The sequence below is a fragment of the Cuculus canorus genome, chromosome 1 (assembly GCF_017976375.1).
Source record: "Cuculus canorus isolate bCucCan1 chromosome 1, bCucCan1.pri, whole genome shotgun sequence".
NCBI classification, from domain to species: Eukaryota; Metazoa; Chordata; class Aves; order Cuculiformes; family Cuculidae; genus Cuculus; species Cuculus canorus.
Genome location: NC_071401.1, coordinates 31759237 through 31778322, shown reverse-complemented (window position 1 = coordinate 31778322; position 19086 = coordinate 31759237). Strand labels below are relative to the sequence as shown.

Genomic DNA, 19086 nt, shown 5'->3' with positions numbered 1-19086 from the left:
TTTCTCTAGCTGCAGACAGGACGCCCAGTAAAGAAGGAAGAAAAAGAAATACCATAGAAAAGGATTTGCTGTCAGTCACTATCCATTTCCTTCCCTCTGCTGAAGAAGAAAGCTGGAGTAGCAACAATGAACACGATACTTTTGAGCCACTGCCATCCTATCAGTAACACATGAAAAAAAGAACTCTTTGAATGTGACTCTAAAGATGGCTTTTATTAATAATATTGCATGTGCAGTGTTTCAAGAGACATTGACTCATATATTTGCATTGTCAGCGGTGTGCTAACATCTGGAAAAACTCTCCTAAATTCTGAAATTCAAAAAGAATCGAAGGAAAATGCACATTTATTGCAACAGTTTGCCAAAGTTCCATTTCCTATTTAATTAAAAAATACATGAGGTACCAGGCATTTTTTAAAAAGTGTCTTACTTTCTGCAATGGGGCCCTAATTAGGCATCTAACATGTACTTCATACCCACACAGCTGTAGTAAAGAGAAGCCGGTTGCTTTCCAGCATCTCCAGAGAGTCACTCTGTTTACCTGGTTTTGTCATGACTCTCTCTTATAGGAGGCCTTTGAAGCAAAGACTGATTCTGAAGGAATTGGCTCTTTCCTTAAGAAAACAGCTTCATTAGGCACAAGCCAGTGACGATATGCAGGGTTTGACCCTTAGAGCCTAAATGGGAACTCTGTTTATGTGTTCACTTACATAATTCTTCTGATTTTTTTGTCTTATGAATGAATTATAACACATTTGCTCATTCTAGATTATGCCATTAAAAACTACATTATCATCTTATAAACTCATATAACAGATGCTGCAGAATTAAGAGATTTCACTTTTCACTACGTACACTGAATATGTAGGTTTTTACATAGTTACAAAGCATCCTTTCCACCAATTTTCAGTGAAAAACAGTTAATGAGTAAATCATGGCCATACTGATAGGACTAAGACAACTTAGAGAAAAATCACAATGTATTTACAATTTCCTTCTAAATTTAACAAAGCTTGTTCGCACAAAACACATTTTCTGGAAGAACTGCTCATTCGAGATGCTGCATTACTTAAATCCTCTGCCCCGGCACTGCTTGGAGATAACACATGGTACACACAAAGGCCAGATTTCCGTCGGAAAGCAGAATGCTGGAAATTTTCAACAATGAAAAAAAATGAACCACATATCTTCAGGATAAACAGGTGTTCTCTTGTGGTGCTCCTTGAAAGGTCACCCGGTAATATTTCATGCTAAATCCTGAACTTCATTGGCATCTCAGAGCAAAGTCTTAACGGGTTACAAATGTGCTTTTTCTTTTTTGTGCATTTTAGCAGCTGTAGTCTGAATATGCTGAAGCCTATAAATAACAGAATCTGGAGGCACATTAAGCAAAGCATTATAGAAGTCCAGCTTAGTGATTGAAAAAACAAGCGCAGTTCCAAAATCATCTGGGGGGGGCAACTTTCCAGACTAGAAATGCAGCACAGCTTTGATAAAAGCAGGTCTGATTATTCCTTGATCAAAAAATGCTGTTATGAATTGATGATTGTGTCTACATTTTTCACTCTGCCAAGACAGCTTACAGTTGTGTATCACTTGCTTCCCACTTAAGAGGGCAGCAGCTTACTGACTAAATTATTCCTGTAAATGTCTGCATTTTAAGAATTTATATTTAAAAAACCCAAACATATTCTGAAATCTTTTAATCACTTACAGCAGTAAGTCTTGCTAAACTTTTTCTACTAACGGCCGTGAACTGCTTTAGGGACATGATATTCCATATCATTATTTCAGAAACTAGAGAAAGCACGCAAAGCAGGTCTTGAGTAAACACACTTCAGCAACTTCACTGGAAGATTGAATACTGAAGTGAGACACACTGGAATGTCTTCTTGATGCCATAAAGGACTTGGGCCAGTCCTTATGAGTAGGCAATACATAATATTTTTTATCTATCTGGGCTTGAAGGAACATCTATTTAAATGCACCACACTTACACATACCTTATCCAACTCTACCACTTGATGTCCTTATATTTACTAGAGCTGCTTCAAGCATCTGCAATACAAAGGGCTGTTTGGTTGGGGTTTTTTAGAAAAAGAAAAAAGAGAAAAACTAAGAAAAAGACCAAAGCAAGCTGGGACATACTTCCAAAACTAGCATGTTAGCTTCTTGGCTAACCTAAGGAAAAATCACTTCCATGCCACCTCCTGAAAAAATGAACAGCTTGATGGGTAAGCCCTGTCTGTGGCAGAGCCCCAGGGACGGTATCATATAGTCTATTAGAGTCAGGGAAGCTTTGTTACTGAATTTCCAAATGAACACACATTACTCTCTTTTAGCCCCAGAAGACCAGTAGATAGTTGAGCTTCACATAGCAACATTACATATGGAAAAATCTATTTTAAGTAACTTTTTAGAAGTTTCAAAAATGCACTCATTATCATTTTTCTTCTCCTTCAAAGCCTGTATAACTGAACTCTTGCAGTAAAGCAGTCTGTCTTTTCAGAGATTGATGGGAAAAGAAATCCTTGTTAATCAAACCATTTTCATACTTTTAAAATACAGATTTAGCACTGGAACAAATTGTGACAAGAGGTGACATCTAAGTGTCCTTGGTTAAGTGCCTGGGTGATCTGCAGAACACTTTTTTGCAGAGTACTGAAGCTATCCAAAGTCATACTGATCAAAATTTTAAGCAAGACTACCAAGCATCCTCTCAGTGATGCCTGATAAGTAAAATGCTGGGAAGGAGGTTTAGGTTTGGGTTTTTTTGTTTTAATTCAAGGTTTCTGGTGATAAATTCTGCTAGAGAGAAAAGCTCAGAACCTCTTCTTTCAATTTACATCTGTCCTCAATCCAGAACCCGCCATCCCCTCTTAACATATCACACTGAGGATACTTTTGCCAACTACAAGCTCTGAATTGGTAGTATGCTCCCTCGTCTCTCTATCCTATATTCCTTCCATTTCTCTTAGCATACGTTCTGTTCTTCTCCATCTACTTCACAATATTCTTTCTTGCTTTTTTTTGTGCTTTTTTTTTTTCACTTGTGTTTGGTCTGTTTTTGTTTCCATCCACTGATTCCACATTTCCCCTTACAACAGAGGCACATTTCTTGCCTCAGTCTGCCACAGGCCATTCCCTCATCCAAATATATCTTCACAGCCAAGACAGTATTGTCTGTTATAATGTGCTGTACTCACCTAACTTCAACTAATGCAGATGCATATGCCTGAGATTTTCTACTGCCTTTGTTGTCAATGGGGAGAACAAGACACTTCCAACGGCCTGTTTCAGACACCTACCTTGCTAGGCAATGAAACACACCTAGAGGTATGCATTTCACTTCTCTGGCTAGACATCTACACTGCAGTTTTGGGTGTGGACATCTGCTTTGTCAGATACCCATGGGATTAAATGAGCTGGGCTGTGCGAATTGTGCCCTGGGATCCCAACCATCACTTAGCTACCTGCGTGCTGTATTAATCTCAACAAGACACTCAGTCCCGAGGGACTTGGCTCCTAGTCTTGTCCTTTGCCTGCCTGATAACTCCAGCATAGGAACCTCAGAAGAACAAAAATCATGAGTCAGTTTGCAATACCTCGTAAGAATGTCCCCAAATACATACACATATGGATATTTATAGAGAGTGATGGTTTGGTTTCTCATTTCTTTTCCTGCCCATCTGCAGTGAATATGCCAACATATGACTATTCGTGTTTGACAACGGGAGATGCCCACTCAAATACATTTCCTACAACTGTTAATGCCCTACATCTGCCTCTTCTCTGGAGGAAGAATTGATCCTGGACCTATACTACCTACTTTAAGAAGAAACCCATCTTCTCAATCCCGTTTCTTTACCAGACACTTAACTCTCTTGCTCCTTTTACCTCCTGTTTTAAAGATCACTATGGACTCAATACACCCTTCAGCTACAACAGTCCCCTATTTCTGCCCATAAGTCTTGCCCAGGATGCTACTGACCTTCTTTATCATAGAATTGCTTAGTTTGGAAAAGACCTTTGAGATCGTCAAGTCCAACTGAAAACCTAACACTGCCAAGCTCATGCCATGCTTGCGGGCAGCATCTTATTTTGATTAGGAAGTGAGGACAGCTGCAACGAGTTTCCCTTTGTCCTTTCTGTTTTCCTAGTTTTCTTGCTGTGGGTAAAAGAGCAAAAAAAAGATTTCCCACCTCACACGAAAAGGAGCAGAAGTTCCAGGCTCTTTGTGCTCCCTAGTGAAGCCAGGAATTTTGTCTGTTTTCTGAACAGTTTTGTATGGGATCACTAACAAGTTGCTGTAGGGCTGCAAATTTAGGAATATTACGCATTCTGCATGTGTAATCTTCTTCATGGGACACTCAGACACCTTCTTTCTCTTGCACTGGTGGAGAAGCAATCCCATATTTAACACAAGGTCAGATCAGGAGAACAGCAGTTACTGTGCATCTGCTATGATAAGGCAAGAAAAAATATTTTGAGGCTTCTCCCTTGTAACCAGCTGTCAGGGGATCAGGGCAGAAGAGGCTTGAGTTGTAGATCATGGTGAATACAATGACGCAAAAAGCCCTCCTTCCAGGTGGTCCTGCTATACACAGCTGACAACCCTTCCACTCTCCTTTTCCTGAAACGCTTTCTTGTATGTGTATTTGCTTTCTCCAACCGTAATTATAACACTTCAGGGCAGGAAATCATATGGATTTTCCCTGAGGCAGGGCTAAAACCTACTAGAGACCCAGCACTTCTTGTGCTGTAATTGGACTGATGCTGGCTTTAGCCAGGAGCCCTCTGGGCAGGGATGTCAGCAAGCCAGCAGTGCTCTGAGATCCAGGGGCAAGGCTACCCTCCTGCCAGGCTTCTGCACAGCACTTCATGCAGCCAGGCTTTCATGCCTTTGAGACTTTTAAGATGCTATTGTGATGCAGAATTAGGAACACTGATGATGATAGCACCCCCCTCTCTCCTTATGCAAGCCCTCCACACCTGTCACGTAGTTAATAATCCTTTCAGGCACTCTTTTTCTGAAGTGCTGTACATTTGTTTGTCTTGTCTTATTTGAATTATAAGCTCTTCAGGGCAGAGAATTTGCCTTTATCTATGTTGGTAAAGTACAAGGTAAATTTACTGCACTGTATAAATGTTTTCTAATAACAAGGGCAATAACCAGAATAATGTATTTACTTTACTGTAATGCAGTATTTCTAGGCTTCAAGATACAATCAAAAACAACCCAAATTCAACAAGACCAGAAAATCTGCAGAATCTTCAACTGTGTAATGGAAGCCATGAAGTCACTGTGTGAAACTTTGGTAAATTAGTTACTTATAATCATAAATAGCATTTGTTACCGCAGTAAAAATCCTTGCAAATTGGCCCTCTGGAAAATATAAAGCAGAACGTAACCAGTGTAAACCAGCAGAGCGCTGCTTCCCATATGTATTATAAGGGTCACAAATGGCTTACTAGTTACTTTTTAAACAAATGCAGTGTTAATACTTTCACTGCAACATTATGAATAAAGCATTTAGCCTGTGGCTATGAATATGGTAACTGATGGCTTTTGACTTGTTTGTTTATATAGTCATCCAGCAAACTCCTGTACCATGTTCTCCTGGGACTAAATCTTGACTTCACCTCTTGACTGTGTTGAGGACATAGCCTGTGTAAAGGGTGCTGGGGCACAGCAGCATCCCTCAGCTTTTCCCAGTGTAGCTCAGTTGCCAACACTCTATACCCTCCTTAAAGCAGCACAGAGCAATTCTGGCACACAGGAAGGAGAACAGAGTACAGGCTCAGTATTGATGCCTCTCTGGTACCATCTCTGCTCATGTTGTTAAAGGTTGTTTGCTCTTTTAAGCTCCAAGGTATCAAATTAATCAAAGTAATTGTGATAATGCAAGGGATTACAACACAGAAGGAGGGCCACAAAGATGATCAGAGGGCTGGAGCACCTCCCATATGAGGACAGGCAGAAAGAGTTGGGCTTGTTTAGCCTAGAGAAGAGAAGGCTCCAGGGAGACCTTATAGCACCTTCCAGTACTTAGAGGGGCCTACAGGAAAGCTGGGGAGGGGCTCTTTATCAGGGAGTGCAGTGACAGGATGAGGGTTAATGGTTTTAAGATGAAAGAAGAGCGATTTAGATTATATACCAGCAATATTTTTTTTCCCTGTGAGGGTAGTGAGGCTCTGGCACAGGTTGCCCAGAGAAGTCATGAACGCCCCATCCCTGGAGGTGTTCAAGGCCAGGCTGGATGAGGCTTTGAGCAACCTGATCTGGTGAAAGATGTCCCTGCCTATGGCAGGGGTTTTGGAAATGGATGATATTTAAGTTCCTTCCAACTCAAATCATTCCATGATTCTACGAACTGCCCTTGCTTATCCATGTGATACTGCACATGCAAAGCAGATACATGTAGAGACAAAGTCCTGTACTTTGATTTTACAGTCTGAATAGAAAATATTTTTTGAGACCAGTGTATCTCTGTCTAAAATACACGATTTAATTTAACAGTGCCTGAGTGACACTAGTAGCCCGTGATATATAAGTGGTCAGGTTAAATGACCTTTACATTCCTTCTTGCCTGAAGCTCAGAGCAACAGCAAATGCAGTAGCTTGAATGGGTTCCATTTATTATGTTTTTAATTGCCTGCTAATATTTCTTTCAGTAGGGAAGACTAATACACCTTTTCTATCTCCAAATGTCTACTAAACTATCCAAAATTGCAGTTCAGCCAAAACAAATAAGTGGTCTTCAGTTCTCTAGAAATGGAAGAGTAATCGGATGAGGATCCAGGAGATTCCTGTTCCTCACACAGCTCTACAATAGATCTTGGGCACATAATTTAAACTGTCTATGCCTTAATTCCCCACCCATGAAATGGTGTGATAATACTTTCTTTATCTCGCACATTATTAATCTTGCCTAGTCAGACTGTTCTCTGCTCATGGGGTATTCCGAGCACCACAGGACCATGACCTGGGCCTGCAGATAACACAGGATTGCATTAGGTTGAGGAACACCTTTTTCCTACTAAAAATCCAAACTAAAGCAGAGCAGAATAAACAAACAAAAAAGACATTGACCATAATTTCTAATGGAATAACTGTCTATCTGAACGTGGAGAAAACAGCAAGTTTCCTTTAAAAGGATTCGCAATGAAATTCACACTCTGTCAGGTGTAAATTACAGCCTGTATCTCATCTTATTCTATCTACAGTTCCTTTCTTAGTCATGCATAGCAGCAGAGTACAAAAATATTTCCTGCGTGTGATCAAGTGAGCATGAGCACACAAGACGAAAACAAAATATGAGACTTCAAAAGAATTATTTACTAGGACCTTAAAAGAAAACTAAAAGTTTGTAATCATGTCATTTCTGACAGTAACTGACTTAGCTGAGAATACATTGTGCTTGGGAACACAATTGAAATAAAATTGTGAAATGTTTTCTTTAGGAAGTTACAGGGAACTGAGGTAGCTAAAAATAAATGACAAATAAAAAAATATAGTAGATCACTAAAATTAAATCCTGATCATAACATTGGAATCGGATGGGAGATGTGCTTTTCGGCTTTTTTTCCCCAATGTTTTACACAAGACCTTCTGATTGCATATGCTTTATGACACCTAAAAAATTACTTCAGGCAAATACACCATACAAAACACTGCAGAAACCAAATTTCAGCTATGCACATCTTTGAAACAGTGAACTCACTGCACATCCCACAGGCTGGTGACACTGCAAAGCACATCACTGACACACAGTGAAGCATCACCAAACTCAGGAGGAGTTGCCAGATGGAGTTGTAGCTCATTGTTGTGTTAGTCCATATTTCAGGGTATAAACAAGATTTTGGTCTTCATAAAAATTCAATGTTGTTAATCTCCTTCAGGACAACTGTGGCTAGGGGCAAGCGAGCAGCATATTCAGTTTAATTACATGGCCAGAAATGCCTGAACTATGAAATACTCATATTTAAGTTGGCAATTTCTTTTCATTCAGAAACAATTTTAGAAGTTTTAATTGTTAAGCTATTTATACAAATAAAATACCTAACCTTCACTATTGATTAGCTCTCTAAATGACTATCAGTTGCTGATGTCATGATGTTTGCCAGAGTTCCGAGGAGAAGCAATAATTTCTTGTATGATAATAAAACCTCTTCATTGCTCACTCAAGTTAAAAATTTGCTTGTTCGAATAGAGCATGAATAAAGCAGCTTCATGTGATTTCTCAGTGAATGTAAAGAGATGCCATACTTGCTACAAATGGTGACAGATCCTCTGAAGAACCCAAATACAAGGCAGCAGATTTTTGTGTTGTCTCTGGCACAGCTTTTGCACTTCTCCAGGATAAGGCAATCAAGCTCTGACCCTTGGCTTCCTAGTAATCAACATCTGGGCCAGTAAATTCAGCTTAATTGGGGTCCGTGCATGTTCCTAAGGGGACTTTAATGGTCAAAAGATTCATGCTGCATCTTTTCCCAGTGTTACTAAGACTGAAGTATGCAGATCCATCACTGAGAATGGCCTGGCCTCTGTTATCATTAATTGAAGCATATTAAGAGACTTGGCAGAAAAAAAAATATCCAAATTTGAAATGTCAAGAGACAGATCCATCTAGTTTTACATCCTGTTGTTATAATATACCTTAATTACAGTTAATTAGGAGATATTGTTCCTGGTGGAAGAGCATCTGACACAGCTTTCGTGGGTGATTAAACATAGAACAGAATCGTATACATTTGCTGAATGCAGCATCCGTTCATTACAACTGTACCACTCGATCTAGAGTATCATTCCTACTACACAGCAAAACAAAAGAAAGTCACAGGTCAAAAATGTTTCCCTTGCCACATGATGCTTTAATATTCCCTGGTGTCTTCTTAATTTTTCTGCTGCTGGTCCCTTAGGACTCTAGCACATGATCTCACTGAAGTTAATGAGGGACTTCTGAGTTGGCTTCAGCTGAGCCATGTTAGATCCTAAATGAATAGCAGATAAAGGAAAGGGCTGAGGGAAAACAAGTACTGCAGGAATTGACCTTTGTGGAAAAACAATGTAGCTGGATGCAAGTCCAATGCAGGATTTGATGCCATTTTTGAAAGAGTAATCTTTGATTTATTGGGGGAGTATGATTAGCTGGAATTCTTTCCTCATACAGCATAAAACACAAAATATGGAAACCCAGACTGAAGCTACAAGCTCAGCTTCTGCTGGTGTCAATAAGGTTTGCACACACTCATTGATCTATGGCTGTATATGACCCTGAAATATGTTTTGCTGGGCTGCCCGAGATCATTGCTCATGCTTAGAATAGAAATGGCATGATCGGTTTTATCACTGGAAAGTAAGCAGTGCACGTCTTCTGCCTGAAGAGTAACCAAATTAACATTTGTGAAGTAATCTTTTTTTCTCAGTTGAAAAAAAAAAGTACCATTATTGGCTATATTACTTGTACTAGAAAAAGTACTTGTTTTTACAAACTGTGCACTCTGGTTTTCTACATGCTCTTTTACTCTGAACTGCAACAATTGTGATAAATCATTTGCTATTTATTCTTTAGTGAATCTACATGCTTTGGGCAAAAGATTTTAATTATTTATTTATTTTTTTAAAGCAAACCCACTCTTTTGATGCATTTTTTTCCATTCCCAGTGATGGATTTCATCTTTGATATGTGATCCAGCTATTTAACTGCCTCTCGCCGCTTCTCCCATGAATTGTTTATACAGCAACTTGGCAGCATAATTTGCATATCACAGGAAAGATCCCATTACATGTTCCCAGAGGTGCGGTTTCACCAGCTTTATCACTTTCTGCCACCTATGCACATGCCCGAAGCAGAGTGTCTGGTTAATCCAGAAAGGCAATTCTTGGCTGCCAATAGTAATTAAAACTTAATGGTGCCGTTATGAAATTTTCAGTCACTCAAAACTTATCTCCCCATTGTCTTTGATAAATATAATACCTAAAAAAGATATTTATCTTTTCATACAAATTTTCCCGTCTCAGGAAGATCACAGAGCAATACGTTTTCTATATTCTGTTCAGCTGTTGCAGACTTGACCTAAAATAATTAGTCAAGGGACAAATGCACAAAGAAAAAAAAAAAGTTGAAAAGAAAAGCAACGTGCTTAGAAGCAGAGCAAGTCAATGTACTGCAGAAGACCCGGGGCAGACTTGGGGCTGGAGACAGTGTTTGCTCTCTGGACTCCTGTTTGGTGATGGAAGGGGACAATGGCTTTAACTGCCTGTTTCTCAGTGATGGTAAGTCCATGTTTAGGTGTATTCCAGATTGTTCTTCACCCATTGTATGAAACACAAAAAAAATGAGAGTAGCACAACTTTCACTGAGAGGAACACTTACTCCAAGAGCGCTGCAGCAACATCATACAACCCCTGGGGATCAGGGGATTGAAATTAAAGGGAAGCTCAATCCACACCACATTAAAATACCAACAAATTTCCTTGCAAAAGCATTGCTGCCTCCAGATATTTTCCCAGTAAGGAGAAAAACAGTCCTGTGTATTCAAACAGAGTCATCCGATATACACTTGGGGGGAACAAACATTGCAGGTACCAAATCTTGCTACCTTTACTTGCCCATATGCAAATCTACCCTCTAGTGAAAGACTATGCATGTGGAATTTAAAAAATGCAAACTCAGCTTGAGTGAAATTTGGAGCGTGAGACTTAGAGTAGACTTATTAACAAAAGTAGCCTCCTTAGAAAGTATTTCAGGCAACCCTAAGTAACATCACCCATCAGCTGCAGACAGTGCAAGAGCTCTCACAGCACCTTTCTCTCTAGCAATATGAAAAAATCCTTAATACTACAGAAAGATGGAAGACAGAGAAGGGGTTTATTCAATGACAAAACTAAGGGGCTATTGAGTCAGTAGCCTTTGAATCACAAGGTCAGCTTCAGTGAACAGTGATTGAAACTTATTATCCTCTCATAGTCTGAGTTTGTGTTATGTAGTGCAATAGCCAGCAGCCACAGTGACAGAGCAAAAGGCAGATGAAGTACAGCTGTCCCCTCAGGTCTTGGGATAGCCTGGTGGGCAGGAAGGAAAATCTGAGCTGTTCCTGCCTGTTTAAAAGACAGCACTTAGTTTTTGAGCCTGTCAGCATGATTCTTTTTGAATGCATTGTGTTTGCTGACATGCCACCCTGACATTTTGGTTTAGTAGAACAAAAAAAAAAAACAACCCAGGAAACACAAGAAGTTAGGTTATAAAATCAAATACGATGTTTTCTGCATGTTAAAAGAGGTATTGCTCCCACAGAGACCTGGAAGCTCAAACCGCTGCAGTGCTGTGCCAGTACATGAAAACCAAAAAATGGAACTGACCTGGGTTTCACGGTTCAAGCATGCTGTGGCAGGGATCCCGGCACCACTTCCAAATTCAACACTTGAATAAACACAGTTGTAGTTTCTTGAAGTGGATGCTTTTAATGCAATCTGAAAAGGGTGAGAGAAAGGACGTACTCCTGAAGCCTATGTTTCCCAGGTAGAAATAATTCTGCCTGGAGAAGCCCGGCTCATGACTGTTTGCTATTAAGACTGTACAGGAGAGAGGGAGCGTCTTTGAGTTCACATACTTAATGCTCAGTGGTGTGTCTGTAGAGTGGCAGGAAATAAACAGCAGTGAGGAGGGGTTAACCAGAGACGTGCTGGCTAAAATCTAAACACCTGGAAACAGAAGGGAGAGGGATGTAAGGTCAGATATAATTTAATTGTTTCTAACAGGAGCATCAGCCACGGAGCTAGCAGGCACAAAGAAGCCTATCACAAACCATACCCACATCCCATGTCCCCTCTAAACCCAGAATAGCAGTAATGTCAGTCTTTCTGGACTGATCTAGAACATCCTACAAGTTCCCAAAGACAGCAGCCCTGCAAAGCACCTGTACAGTAAGTAGAGAGGACAGTGACATTAAACAAGCCACCTATGCAAGGATCATCATCAGAATGCCTAAAACCTGTCAACCTCCCCTTGAGATGTATTCTCCATCTTACTTCCTAAAACATGTCTTCTGGAGAAATGTCATCTTTCTGCCATAGTTGCATTATGGGAACACCTGTGCAGAAGGTCAGATGCAAGTAAAAATGCCTCTGAGCCTGATATGAAATGGTAGAAAATCTCTTTACTTGGAGTCTGCCTACCAAAATTTCACAGTACTCCAACAGAATTGTCCTTTCATCACAGCAGATAGGAAAGAGAAGCACTTCTTGAAGTCGTAAGCTGTGGATGCTTACATTAGTCTAGGGCTGGACATGGAGCACAGCACGAGTCAGAAAGTCTGGACATTGTGAGGGTTTGAGAGGAGGAGGGAGGGCAGCTGCCCTATTCATTTGGAAATGTGCAGAGGAAGAGCAAGCAAATCTATACTTCAGAAGAGCTTCTTCAGCTGCAAGATGTAAAGGATACAGCAGACATTTCCCAGAAGATATGTCACAAGCCCTGACATTTGCAGAAATTAGATGCAGCTAAAGACATTTTGCTAATAATCTTCTCAGTAACTTCTCTCATAGAAAGACTTGGGGTACTGCCCCTCCTCCAAAAAAAAATCCCAACTGTATAAGGAATTACTGTATTGGGGAAACATGCATTGTAATAAAGAAACATACTGTAAAGCATAATGTAGTACTGTGATTGTATGCATTGTTTGCATTTACAGTATTTATAGATGCTAACTTAGGCAATTTCATATTTCTAGGTATTTATTCCATGCTTTTAAAATGAAAGGGCATTTTTCATTCCACCTTGACTGGTAGAGAGAATACATTTAGGTTATAAATTGTTTAGAATTACTTGTTAGTACTATTGGCTTTTCTGTATCTGCTTGCAGGAGGGACAGGACGGACACAGATAATGCTTTACACATAAAATCATAGAGGAGAAAACCAGAAAGCTAGCTTTGTTTTGAACATGTTTAAACTGTTCAAATGACAGCAATCGGTTGCCTTGGAAGCAGATCTGTAGCTGAATGAAACCTTTCACCTGTCCAACATATGAAATATTTATTATCTAAGGGTGACTAGAGATTCAATAAAGCCAGACACACAATGCAGAATGAAGACCCTGGCTCATCACCTCCACGAGTTTCTCAGGTCCTGTGGCAGCCAGATTAGATTTCGCCACAGAGAGATGTGGGCTCAATTGCAGTACTGAGCGTAAGGAGACATAGAACAAGAGGAAACAACATCTTAACTTTATATTTGATTTAACCAGGTTGGTGAAGCAAAGTGCTGATGCTCCTCCTATAATGTGCTTAGTAAGGCTGCAAAATGTTATCGTTTCCAATTACAGAGAAGAGCCCACTCTCTCTTTAGATAATTACTTTTCCAATAAATTATTCTTGGCCACTTGTTTCTCAATAAAAATTGCCCAATGTTTTTGTCTTGTAGAAGTTGTTAGGGTTTTTTTCCTTTCTCTTCTGCGTGGGTTGGTATTAATTTATTATAGGGCTGAAAATTGGCAGAGATCCAGACACAATGATGTGAAAAACGTTCATACTAAAATTCATGATGGGATTCCTTGTTTATTTTATCTCTGAGCCTCCCTGAGAATTCAGTCCTGCAAAATGAAACACAGTTGATGCACAAGTGGGCATATAATCCAGTTCACTCTATTTTTTAGGAAAAAGACTTCAGACATATCTGTTGCTCCAGACATATAGTCACTCTGAGTACAAACAAAAGCCAGAGCCAATATTTAAGAAAGCATAGCTGCTTTCAGCAGCAACTCATACTTAGAAAGAGCCTTGACATTTTTTGCCCTTTATCACACTCATTTTTCTCAGAAAGTGTGGCTTTCCGAGGCCTTTGGCATCCTTAAAATTGCTAAACAGCTTTAATGTCTGCATTCAAGATGTGTTGAAATTGTCTAAATAAGCTAAGAGGTAGAAATAAAGATTAAACTCCAATATCATCATATCCTAAATTGTACGACAATCAATACAGTATTTTTGCTAACTCTATGCATGTGTGAAGCAACTGAAAAGTTGTAGAGAGTTAACACACAATACAAAGATACGTTGACTTCTTTCAGTTCATGCTGCTTCCTTGTCACACTCCACTTGGCAACTGCATGAAGATTTTAGGAGTAAATATTGGATCAGATAACATCATTTTGAGTCAGGACTGCATGCTCTTGGGTGCTGCCCAGAACTGATTCTCCCCTAACAATTAAGATAGAATGAGGTATGAACAAAATGGGGAGATGAGGAGAGGAGGAAGAAGAGTGCAAGAAAAAAAGGCAACGTGGCATCTGAATGATGTCGCTGTACAAACTGCACCACCACAGTTCAAAACTGATGCATACACTGCTGGAAAATGGGAATTCCTGGCTTCACAGTGGCAGGTAACATTTATATCTAGTTTCTTTCACAACATAATACACCTTGAAACATTAACCGGTCCTCTGTTCCAGTTATACTATTCTGGCACTAGTCCTGTGCCTTAATAGAGTGAAACCTCTGATCCCGAGCAGGAGCACTTCCCCATACCTAGCATATAATACTTCATTACACACTCAGGAGAGCCGGCTTTTTCTAGACTCTGCCTTCATTTTAATTGCTCCTGTGCAAATTACTTCCTCCATGTCTGTTACAATTGCTTCATTTTCTCACCGAGCATTGTGCTTATACTTTACCAAGTTTGCCAGAGACAGGTTGCTAGGCATCAAGTGCACCGAAAAGCGCAGAGTGTGCCTTTTTTCCTGCCTCTCCATATGCCTAGAATACCCCCCCTCCTTTCCCACTGTGGTACATCAAGTACCTTCCCTTTCTTTCAGAAAGCTGAGAATCCATCTGTTCGGCAAAGTGCTCCATCTGCAACAACTGCAAGTCCAGTGATGTGCTGCCAATATTTCAACAAAGGGCTCCTCTAAACCCATTCCCCCGAGCCGGTAACACAGCCTATGTCCCCAGGGTGGGGATGCTCACAGACAGGAGGCATGCGGCACTGGCGGACTCTATTCATTTGTTTTTCCCATTTCAATGAAAAGCTTTCCCATATAGAAGGAAAGAGGCAGCAGAATTTGGCAAACACATTTCTGTTACGTGCCTCATACCAGAAATAGTCATACTTGGGTCACAGAAAGGAAAAAATAATTCCATTTTATTGAAAGAGTTGCAGACTGTTCACCTGGAAAAAAATACAAGGGATGAAGATGGTTGTATTTGTGTCAAGCAAATTAGGGAAAGGGCCTCAGTTACAAAGTAGGAAACGATGCCAAATTTTCCTTTCAGCACTGGTGTGGCAAAGAGTTGAGCTTTACAAATGTGACTGGTAAGTCTGGTGACAGGGGTGAGAGAAGGCAACTCCACGGTTAAGGCAGGAAGTTTTTCAGAAGCCGAATGTACAGCACTTTTGTCATTCACACTTCTATGTCAGGTCTGAATACATATCATACTGGATGTAAGTACATGTATGTATGCATATACATGTATTTATACATAATATTAGACAGGAGTTGCTTTTACTAATTTTGGCTGTAGATTTTCTTCCTACATTGTTCTGTCACTTTAAAAGCCCAGGTTTGATAGTTTTCCATGTGTAATTTATACAGGAGTAGATGCATGCAGGCTGGGATGCTTTGCATGTACTTCAGATCTCCCAGTTTTCCTGTTGTTGTTTATCAGATTTACAGCTTTGGGTTCAGGGCAAGTTGCAATCACATGTAAATGACTATCTGTTAAATTATATTAAACTTCCAAAGTTTTCAAAGATGATAGTGTAGTGCATTATTAACTATTTTTCAAATCAGCAATTGCTTAACTAATTTGAAGGTTTTCTTAAAAAATAAGAGACCTTTCTGCATTAAAATGCATAAACTATACTACTTCAGCTCTCTTATCATAATGTGTATTTTAAATTGAACATAAGAAAAAGAAAAACTTGGACTCGACCATTTATTATGTCCTTCATGAAAGCAGTTTGCATTAAGCAGCAGATTCTTCAGAGAAGAAAATTTTAAAACAGAATACTGTTGGTTTTGAAGAATAAAACCACATGATTAATGTCAGTGGGTACCATTACAGAGTTTAGCTTGATAGCATTAATCTGTAATACAGGCATAAATTATCACACTAAATAATCTGTATTTACATGTCTGGAAACAATTTTTAAAAATACTTTCTGATTTGGCTGCCACTTATATAGCAAAGTGTAAGGCCTCTTACCTAGGAACGCAGGCAACAGTAATGTGTCTGTTCTCTCAGAGACAAAAACTGATCCTTATCTAGCAAAGCACAGTAGCACATTTTGGAGTTCGCCCATCTATAGCAAAACACTTTGGAACATGTTTATACCTAAAGCATTTGTTGAATGGGCAGAGACGAAGCATGTGCTCAGTTTTTATGTTGAACTGAGGACCATCTTAGGCTTCCAGAAGGCAACCTGAAATGCTCCAAGCTATCCCGCACAGCCACCAAGCTCTCGCAAGCACTCTGGGTCTTCTACAAAATCGATCTAAGAAAGGACTATAGAAAAGACAATAAAGGGCAAGTAAAACCCAAATCCACACACCACTTGGAAATTTACCTTCAAGCCAGGCAATAAAAAAGCTTTTGAAACAGAAGGCTGACATGCCTCAAGGAGGCTGGAGCACTGCTGACCCAAGGCACAGGTATTATAGCTCCAGAAATCCCGCTGGCTAAATTGGTAAGCCAGGATGGCATGGGTGGAACACAGGGATCATTATTTACTTTTTGAAGACAATAAAATGAGGCGCTGATAAAAAAGAGTCACCTGCTAAAGACTTGCTAAAGCAAAGCTACACAGCAATCAGAAATGCATCCAGATTGCTGAATTCTAGTCTGATTCTCTAACCATCAGACCAGTAACCCGACTGACTTTGAAATAAGCTTTCAAAGTATAATTAAAGTAATTTATTTGTCCATCATGCAAGTCAGGAAAGGAATTAAAAACACTTTGCAAAGAATTGTCCAAGTCACTTGTCACAACAGAGATGAGATGAACCAGTGGAGGTGGTGCAGGGTGCTCATCACTCTCAAGAGCATCGTCCACTTTCAAGTGGGTGTAAGTTAATTGCCTTCTCATTTTTCTCTATTTTCTTCAAAACCTCTTAAATTTTCAGTAATGTGTCCAGACTAGTTTCACTTAGTTTTGATCTTCACAAAGTATCTTAAATTCTCCTCACTTTTTGCTCCCAAAGAAACTGCATGGCACAGAAATCCAATTTGTTTGTTTTCCTAAGCTGAGCCTTTTGTAACTTGTACAGCTCTCATCTGGTTAAAAGCATGTGATCAAGAATGCAACTTCCCATACAAAAAGTCAGCTCACCTTTCCTTTGGAAAGAAAAGCTCCTGTCCTCAATGATATACAAGTGAGTGGAGACACAAAGTCACCAACTCTGACTTGAAAACAGAAGGGCTGTGTGAGGTGATGAGCAATCCAGTACATTAGTGAGTGGGATGGCTTACACCATGCCATGACTTTAGAACATTCTGCACTTACTGTCTTCTGAGCAAATATCCATCATATACGCAAAGCTGGAAGCTACATAACAAAGATATCAGCTGAGCTGTGTGTTTCCTCTAGCACACACACTCCAACTCTTCTCTTCTGTCTGTGTCTGTTGCTGTGCCACTTCTTGGCCTCAGTGCACCGTGTTCCCACTAACCTCCCTGTGCTTCTTCTCTCCACAGATGCCACAATCCTCTGCAGGAATGTTCTAGTTATGAGTTCCTGCTCAGGCCCCATCGTGACATCTCCTTTTGCAATTACTGCTATCAAAGAAGAAGGAAGATACCATCCAAATGCACGAGTGGAAATAACTTGTACTAAAACTCCATAGTGATCCTGCTAGTCTGATCCTTTAAGCTGACCACAAGCCTGCAAACTAAGAACCTAAATGCTGCTGATAGGAGCAAGCTGGTAACACAAGAAAGACTTCACTGTGAGCCCTGCCAGCTAAAGAGTGCCAAACTTCTTCTCCCTTCCTCTCTCTGAGAAAAGACCCGTTTCCCAAAAGATGGATCTGTTTCCAAAAATACACATTAGTATTGAAGCTGGAAGCCAGCACTACATGCAATTAAAATGTTGGCTGCAGAACAATTTCATCTTCAACACACACCTGAAAGGCCAACCTCCTTGGTGTTTTCCACAGTCCTTCAATGCCCTGTCACTCCAGTGCAGTATTTTTCAGTCAGGCCTATATTATCTGTCTCCTAATAAATACAGGTATGTGTATGCGCACATGAAAATAATTAACAGATCAACCAACCAACTAACCAGCAAGCTATCACTGTATATTTATACTTAGCCTTCAGCTTCCTGGGTACCTTATTTTAAGTGATTTTTCTTCAAATATTTTCTTCATATTCCCTCAAACTTTCTTACATTTACTCATTACTGCTTAAATTCTGTGTACAACTGTTTCTTCAAGAGGTAATTTTGTTGCTCAGTTAACTATCATATTAATCAGGTGAATGTGCCTCCCTAGTATATCTAACAATTGCTCATTAAATCAGATCTCCAATACTCTTGAAAAATAATTAAAAACCTGTTTCCAATAAACAAGCTATAAAGGCATTAAGGACAAAATAGTGTGTAGGAAATGTATTGGAAACAAAGGGACAGAAAATTCTGACTAGCATAGGCTGGGCAGAATTAGCTGAATACCAAATTAATTGTTAGTAGTGTCAGGCAAACAGTAAAAAGAAAGTTATAAATATTCACTTCAAATTAACAATGAATTTATTGTGGCTGAACACAAACTCCTTTTCTGTTTGCTTCCCACAAATAGTCATGTAAAGCGAATTCGAAGCTCGCACACTCCATGATTTGCTTCCAGAATAGGAGGTATAATTGATATGGGATTTACATAGCTTGACAAAGCAAGGGAGACCAGGCTCCCAAAATCCTTTGGATCCAGCACACAAAGGTAATTAAACAAACTGGTGAAGGAACTGACTCCCTCCACCTTCTTTAGTGAGCACCGTGCACAAGGATACCTAATTACAGTTTGTCAGCAACTGGGGTGATGAGAGGAATCTGCCATCAGGCAATTCAAACAAAAAATAAACTAGAGAGAATAATAC

General features: G+C 39.8%; 1 protein-coding gene across 8 annotated transcripts in view; it reads right to left on the bottom strand.

Moving 5' to 3' along the window:
* ENOX1 (ecto-NOX disulfide-thiol exchanger 1) overlaps positions 1-19086 on the bottom strand; it is a 366853-nt gene that overhangs the window by 145995 nt on the left and 201772 nt on the right. The window contains exon 4 of one of the 8 annotated variants that reach the window (XM_054052455.1): positions 11366-11476. The exons of the other annotated variants lie outside the window; for them this stretch is intronic. The gene's annotated coding sequence lies outside the window, so the exon portion shown is untranslated. The remainder of the gene's footprint in view (positions 1-11365; positions 11477-19086) is intronic. 8 annotated transcript variants of the gene reach the window in all.